The sequence below is a fragment of the Trichosurus vulpecula genome, chromosome 8, assembly GCF_011100635.1.
Source record: "Trichosurus vulpecula isolate mTriVul1 chromosome 8, mTriVul1.pri, whole genome shotgun sequence".
In the NCBI taxonomy this organism is placed as follows: domain Eukaryota; kingdom Metazoa; phylum Chordata; class Mammalia; order Diprotodontia; family Phalangeridae; genus Trichosurus; species Trichosurus vulpecula.
The window spans coordinates 209,288,330-209,296,810 of record NC_050580.1 but is presented as its reverse complement, the minus strand read 5'-3'; positions in this window follow the sequence as shown (position 1 = coordinate 209,296,810).

Here is an 8,481-nt window from a genome sequence, read left to right as displayed (position 1 = left end):
CAGATGGTTCTTGTTAGTGTCAGCAGAGGGCAGCAGAGAGCTGTAATCGGCCTTCCTTCCTTCCTTCCTTCCTCCTTCCTTCCTCCTTCCTTCCTTCCTTCCTTCCTCCTCCCTCTCCCTCCTCCCTCTCTCTCTTCCTCCCTTCCTCTCTCCCTCCCTTCCTCCCTCCCTCCCTTCCTTCCCTCCCTGCCTCCTTCCCTTCTGCCCTCCCTTCCCTCTTTCCCTCCCTCCTTCCTTCCTTCCTTCCTTCCTTCCTTCCTTCCTTCCGTCTCTAAGAAACACTGTCCATTTTCGAAGAGTATCCATGGCATCATGGGATGATGTCTTGACTCAATCGTGAATTGGATTTAAGTGAGGCAGAGTTACACAAAGTCACCAGCCTCACTCTCTCTTCCAGAGTCATTGAAGTCCAGTGGCAAGACAAAACTCAAGATGATTGGTGAGGGCCAGGCATGTAATGGATGACCAAGCTCTAAGCATTCCACAGTGCCTGCTTCAGCTGTCTGAGAACTGTGCTGTTCCCAATCCTGGGAATAAGACAAATAAATATAAGACTTGATCTCTGTACTCAAGAAGCTTACATCACTGTATGGCCAGTCTATTTCCTTGTAAGGTACCCCTCCATCTCCTATTGTACATGGGAAGATGCTAGAATGAGACTGTGGGAAAACAAAATGGAGAGACTAGCAGTTCTGGGGAACTGGTAGATCCAATGAGAAAGAGAAACAGATTCTAAGACATCAGCATTAAGGGGGGCAGATCCAAGGAGAAAACTCCAGAATAAAATAAAAAATCATCGAATCTCAGAATTGGAATGTACCTCAGAGGTCATTTAGTTTAAACATCTGCCTGATGCATGAATCTACAGCAGCCTTGAGAAGCGGTGACCCAGCTTGTACTTGAGCACCTCTAATGAGGCAGCCCATTCGACTTTTGGATAGTTTTCTTATTAATATTTTTTTCTTAAACTGCCTCCTAACAGCAGACTGGAGCCCTGGATTCACATCAAACCTCAGAGGTACATTAGACCTGATGAAATTCTTGCAGACCTTTGGAAAATCTCAAATGATCCTTCAGTTTTTCAAAGGGATATCTTCCAACCAGCTCTTGATACCTGGCTCAGCCCCTATATCACTGTATTTGTATCATGTTTAAAATTTCTTCAAAACAGTCCACCATACGTTTTTATTTTTCTCCTTCCAACAAAAGGGTTAGATTCAGAGAACTTGGGTTCAGATCTTGACCTTACCACTTAATCGGTGTGATCTTTGGTAAGCGGCTTAACCTACTAGACCGCCATTTCCATCATCCCATGGATTTTGTGAATTTAGGTAGATGCAGACTTGTTACTCCACCTCAATGGATGGGCTTGGGGGAGAAGGATTTTTCTTTTTCCTTTCTTTATTTTTAGTTTTCAACATTCACGTCCATAAGATTATGAGTTCCAATTTTTCTCTCCATCTCTCCCCCCCCCCAACCCCAAGACAGCATGTGATTCAATACAGGCTCTACATTTACATTCATATTGAACTTATTTTCACATAAGTCATGTTGTAAAGAAGACTTAGAACCAATGGGAGAAACCACTAGAAAGAAGAAACAAAAAAAAAAAGAGCAAATAATATGCTTCAATCTCCATTTAGACTCCATAGTTCTTTTTCTGGATGTGGATAGCATTTTCCATCGTGCATCCTTTGGAGTTGGCTTGGATCCTTGCATTGCTAAGAACGGATAAGTTACTCATCACACATTGTGGCTGTTACTGTGTACGATGTTCTCCTGGTTCTACTTCACTCAGCATTAGTTCATTCAAGTCTTTCCTTCTGAAGTTTTTCTGAAGTCCACCTTTTCATCATTTCTTATAGCATAATAGTATTCCATTACATTCATATACCACAACTTGTTCAGCTGTCCCCCAATTGATGGACATCCCCTCAATTTCCAATTCTTAGCCACCACAAAAAGAGCTGCTATAAATATTTTTGTACATGTGGGTCCTTTTCCTATTTATATGATCTCTTTGGGATACAGCCCTAGAAGTGCTATTGCTGGGTCAAAGGGTATGCACACTTTTATAGCCCTTTGGGCATAGTTCCAAATTGCTCTCCAGAATGGCTGGATCAGTTCACAACTCCACTAACAATGCATTAGTGTTGCAATTTTCCCACATCTCCAGTGCTTATAATTTTCCTGTTTTGTCATGTTAGCCAATCTGATAGGTGTTTTGATCAGAGTTGTTTTGATTTGCATTTCTCTAATCAATAGTGATTTTTCATATGACTATAGATAGCTTTAATTCATTCATCTGAAAACTGCCTGTTCATATCTTTTGACCATTTATCAATTGGGGAATGACTTATATTCTTATAAATTTTTAAATTATAAATTTATTTTTTATTTTTAGTTTACAACGCTCAGTTCCACAATTTTTTGGGTTCCAAATTTTCTCTCCCTCCCTCTCCTTCCCCCTCCCCCCCCAAGATGGCATGTAATCCAATGTAGGTTCTACATATACCTTCACCTTGAACTTATTTACATAATTGTCCAGTTGTAAACAAGAATTATGATCAACGGAATGGATCATGAGAAAGAAGAAACAAAACCAACAAAGAAGGAAAAAAAAAAGAGAGCAAATAGTTTGCTTCAATCTGCATTCAGACTCCATAATTCTTTCTCTGGATGTGAATAGCTTTTTCCATCATGAATCTTTTGGAGCTGTCTTTGAACCTTGCATTGTTGAGAAGAGCCAAGTCTATCAAAGTTAGTCCTTAGAGATACCATGTTTCTGCAATTGTGTATAAAGATCTCCTGGTTCTGCTCCCCTCACTCAACATCAGTTCATATAAGTCTTTCCAGGTTGTAATGAAGTCCGTCTGCTCCCCATTTCTTATAGCACAATAGTATTCCATTACATTCACATACCACTATTTGTTTAGCCATTCCTCAGTTGATGAGCATCCCCTTGATTTCCAATTCTTTGTCACCATAAAAAGAGCTGCTATAAATATTTTTGTCCATACTGGTCCATTTCACACTTGTGTGATCTGTTTGGGATACAGCCCTAGAAGTGGTATTGATAGATCAAAGAGTATGCACATTTTTATAGCCCTTTGGGCATAGTTCCAAATTGCTCTCCAGAATGACTGGATCTGTCCACAACTCCACCAACAATGTAACAATGTTCCAATTTTCCCACATCCTCTCCAGCATTTATCATTTTCCTGTTTTGTCATGTTAACCAATCTGACAGGAGAGATATAGTACTTAAGAGTTGTTTTGATTTGCATTTCTCTAATCAATAGTGATTTAGAGCATTTTTCCATATGCCTATAGATTTCTTTAATTTCTTCTTTTGAGAACTGCCTGTTCCTCTCCTTTGACCATTTCTCAATTGGGAAATGACTTGAATTCCTATAAATTTGGCTCAGTTCTCTGTATATTTTAAGAGGTGGGGCCTTTATCAGAGACAATGGTTATAAAGATTTTCTCCCAATTTTCTGCTTCCCTCCTAATCTTTGTTGCATTTTTGGCTTTGTTTGTACAAAAACTTTTCAGTTTAACATAATTAAAATTATCCATTTTGCATTTTGTAACGCTTTCTCTTATTGGGTTGTGAATTCTTCCCTCTCTCATAAATCTGACAGGTAAACTATTCTTTGCTCTCTCAAATTGCTTATAACATCAACCTTTATTCCTAAATCATGAACCCATTTTGACTTTATTTTTGTTTACGGTGTAAGATATTGGTCTATGCCCAGTTTCTGCCATGCTGTTTTCCAATTTTCCCAGCAGCTTTTGTGAAATAGTGAGTTCTTATCTCAGAAGGTGGATTCTTTGGGTTTATCAAAGAGTAGATTGCTGTAGTCATTTACTACTGTGTCTTATGTGCCTGATCTATTTCACTGATACACCACTTTGTTTCTTAGCCAGTACCAGGTAGTTTTGATGACTGCTGCTTTATAGTACAGTTTAATATCTGGTATGGCTAGGCCACCTTCCCTAGCATTTCTTTTCATTGAGGACTTTTTGTTCTTCCAGATGAGTTTTGTTATTATTTTATTTAGCCCTATAAAAATAATTTTTTGGTACTTTGATTGGTATGGCACTGAATAAGTAAATTAATTTAGGTAAAATTGTCATTTTTATTATATTAGCTCAGCCTAACCACGAGCAACTGATGTTTTTCCTTTTATTTAGATCTGACTTTATTTGTGTGAAAAGTGTTTTATAATTGTGTTCATAGAGGTCCTGGGTTTGTCTTGGCAGTTATATTCTTATAAATTTGACTCAGTTCTCTATATATTTTAGAAATGAGGCCTTTAGCAGAGACACTGGTTGTAAAAATTCTTTCCCAGTTTTCTGCTTCCCTCCTAATCTTGGTTGTATAGAAGGATTTTTCATATATATTCTAGGAAAGTTGGTTTAAAGTGAGTTTTTCAGGAAATAGGAAAGACAGAGAAGGGTGTCTTAGGTGGTAACTAATGCTATGGCTTGTAAAGGCTTGGGGGCAGGGCATTCTACCAAAGGATCTGACTTGTCAAGATGAGTGTTTAACCAGCCTAGGTGTTGGGTGGTCAAAGAAGGGAGCCAGACTACAAATAAAGCGAACTATTTTAGGTTGAGATTAAACTTCAGAGATGGAGATGAGAAATGTGGAGGAAGAGGGTAAGACTAAAAGTATAAGCTTCATAGAGTCAATTTAAAAAACAATGGTGAGATAGGGCAAGTAGGTGGCATAGTGGATAGGTGATGAACTTGGAGTTAGGAAGGCCTGAGTTTGAATTCTGCCTTAGACGCTGTCATCTTGGGCAGCCTCAGTTACTTCATCTGCAAAATGGAAATGATAAACAGTATCTACCCATTTTGTGAGGATCCAGTGAGATGACATATAAAGCTCTTTGTAAACCTTAAAGCTCTATATAAATGCCAATATGATTAAAATTTCTAGGAGTTCCTCATACAGTGGAACATAGTGGAAAGAACACAGAAGTGGGAGACAAGAGACTCAGGGTTCTGGTTCTGGTCCTGTCATATCTAGTTGCATGATCTTAGACAAAACATTTAACTCTCATGGGCCTCAGTTTACTCACATGCAGAATGAAGGGTTGGATTGGATGACTGACTCCTAAAGTCCCTTTCAGTTTAATGTTGTGATAGCTCCTTTTAAAATTTTTTTTTAGGAATGTAAACAATTTAACTTTAATAAGTCCCTTATAATTTTTCTTTACTGTTTAACTTTGCATGCTTCTCTTGAGTCTTGTATTTGAAAGTCAGTTTTTCTATTTAGCTCTGTCTTCTCATTGAATATTAATTTCCCCCTCTCATTGATGACACTCAGTTTTGCTGGGTAGGTGATTCTTGATTTTAATCTTAGCCCCTTTGACCTCTGGAATATCATATTCCAAGCCCTCTGATCCATTCATGTAGAAGCTGCTAGATCTTGTGTTATCCTGATTGTGTTTCCACAATATTTGAATTATTTCTTTCTGACTGCTTGCAGTAGTTTCTTGACCTGGGAACTCTGGAATTTGGCTACGATATTCCTAGGAGTTTTCCTTTTGGGATCTCTTTCAGGAGGTGATCAGTGGGTTCTTTCAATTTCTATTTTACTCTCTGGTTCTAGAATATCAGGGCAGTTTTCCTTGATAATTTCTTTTGATCATGACTTTCAGGTAGTCCAATAATTTTAAAATTGTCTCTCCTGGATCTGTTTTTTAGGGCAGTTGTTTTTCCCATGAGATATTTCGTATGGTCTTCTATTTTTTCATTTGTTTGGTTTTGTTTTATAATTTCTTGATTTCTTATAGAGTCATTAGCTTTCATTTGTTCCATTCTAATTTTTTTTTTTGGGCAGGGCAATTGGGATTAAGTGACTTGCCCAAGGTCACACAGCTAGTACATGTGTCAAGTGTCTGAGGCCAGATTTGAACTCATGTCCTCCTGACTCCAGGGCTGGTGCTCTACTCACTGTGCCACCTAGCTGCCCCTCCATTCTAATTTTTAAGGAATTATTTTCTTCAGTGAGCTTTTGGACCTCCTTTTTCATTTGGCCAATTCTACTTTTTAAGGCATTCTTCTCTTCATTGGCTTTTTGGATCTCTTTTGCCATTTGGTCTAGTCTATTTTTTAAGGATCGTGACCCAGATCCAAGTGTGGGCAAAGCACCAGAGTCCTGCCTCAGTGCCAGGAAAGAGATCCCTATAATCTCCTTGTGATCAGTTGTTTGATCTGCTTACCATCTATGGGCTGAGTTCTGGAAGCAGCGGCACTGCTGCCACCTCAGGCTGCACTGGGGCTGGGGCTAGTTTGCATTCTTCTCTCACCCAGGTCCAACAGACATTTCCCACTGACCTTCTAAATTGTCTTTGGCATTTGTGAGTTGAGAAGTCTGGAAACTGCCTCAGCTGCCAGTGATTCAGTCCCCTGAGGCCTGCTCTGGGTGTGCTGGGACCTGGGCCATGCTGGCGCGGCCCATGCCATATTGTGCTCCTCTCCCAGCCTGGCACAACAGACCTTTCCCGTCAGCCATGCAGGTTGTCTTGGGCTGGAAATTTGTTTCAGTCTGTCTTTTTGTGGGTTCTGCTACTCCAGAATTTGTTCAGAGTCATTTTTTACAGGGATTTGAAGGGTGGAGAGCTCAAGCAAGTCCCTGCTTTTATTTCACCATCTTGACTCTGCCCCTGGTTCCTTTTAAAAAAAAAGCCCAAAACACCACAATTTTTTTGGTTACATTTTAAGTTCCAAGATGTCTCCTTCCCTCCCCACTCCAAACTAGAGAAGGCCACCACTTCACACAGCTATATACATACACACATATATGTATGTTTATATATATACATACATACATAATATACATATACATATGTATATACACCATAAACCATACTATGCATACTTTTATTTATCAGTTTTTTCTCTGGAGGTGGATAGTATCTTCCTTCATAGGTCCTTTGTAGTTGATTTAAATATTTGTAATAATCAGAATACCTTTGTCATTCACGGTTACTCTTTGAACAGTGTTGCTGTTACGTATACAACTTTCTATCGGTTCTGCTCATTTCACTCTTCTTTATTTCATGTAAGTCTTTCCATGTTTTTCTAAAATCAACCTGCTCATAATTTCCTACAGCACAGTTGTATTCCATCACAATCATATATCACAACTTATTTAGCCATTGATGGGCATCCCCTCAGTTTCTAGTTCTTTGCCAGCACAAAGAGAGCTGCTATAAATATTTTAGGACATATAGGTTCTTTTCCTTTTTCCTTTATCACCTTGGGAAACAGGCCTAATGGTGGTATTGTTAGGTCAAAGAGTATACACAGTTTTCTAATTCTTTGGGCGTAATTCCAGATTGCTCTTCAAAATGGTTGGATCACTTCACAGCTCCACCAACAGTGTATTAGTGTCCCAATTTTTCCACATCCCCTCTAACTTTTCACATTCTACCATTTTAGCCAATCTGATAGGTGTGAGATGATATCTCAAAGCTGTTTTAATTTGCATTTCTCTACTTAATAATGATTTATAGCATTTTTTCATGTGAGTATATATAGCTTTGATTTCTTCATTTGATTCAACTTCAGTTGGGGAATGATTCATATTTTTGTAAATTTAACAAAGTTCTTTATGTATTTGGGATATGAGATCTTTATCTGAGAAACTGTCTATAAAGTCCCCTTCCCCCCATTTTCTACTTTCCTTCTTATCTTGGCTAATTGGTTTTATTTGTATAAACCTTTTTTTTTTTTGAGGCAATTGGAGTAAGTGACTTGCTTAGGGTAACACAGCTAGTAGGTGTTTGAGGTTGGATTTGAACTCAGGTCCTCCTGACTCCAGGGCTGGTTGCTCCATCCATGGTGTCACCTAGCTGCCCCTGTACATAACCTTTTTAATTCAATATAATCAAAATTATGCATTTTACATCTCACAATGTTCTGTATCTCTTATTTATTCATATAAAGTCTTCTGCTATCCATAACTCTGATAGGTATTATGTTTCATGTTCTTCTAATTTATTTGTATCTCCCTTTATATATAGGTCATGTATCCATTTTGACCTTATTTTGTTAAATTGTCCAAGATATTGGTCCATACCTGGTTTCTGTCAGACCGCTTTCCAGTTTTTCCAACAATTGTTTACCAAATAGTGAATTCTTATTCCAAAGTCTAAATCTTTACATTTACTACTGTGTATTGTACACCTATGCTTATTCACCTTTCTATTTCTTAGCCAGTATCAGATAGTTTTGATAATTACTACCTTATAATACAGTTTCAGATCTGGTACTGCCAGATCTCCTTCTTTTATAGTTTTTCATTACTTCCTTTGATGTTCTTGACCTTTTGTTCTTCCAAATGAATTTTGTTTTTATTCGCTATGGTTCCTTCAATGAAAAAGATTCAGGCCCTGAAGAAAACCCATCATAGCAAGTTCACAATGGAAATTCAATGTAGAAGGCATGGCCAGCGTCAGAATT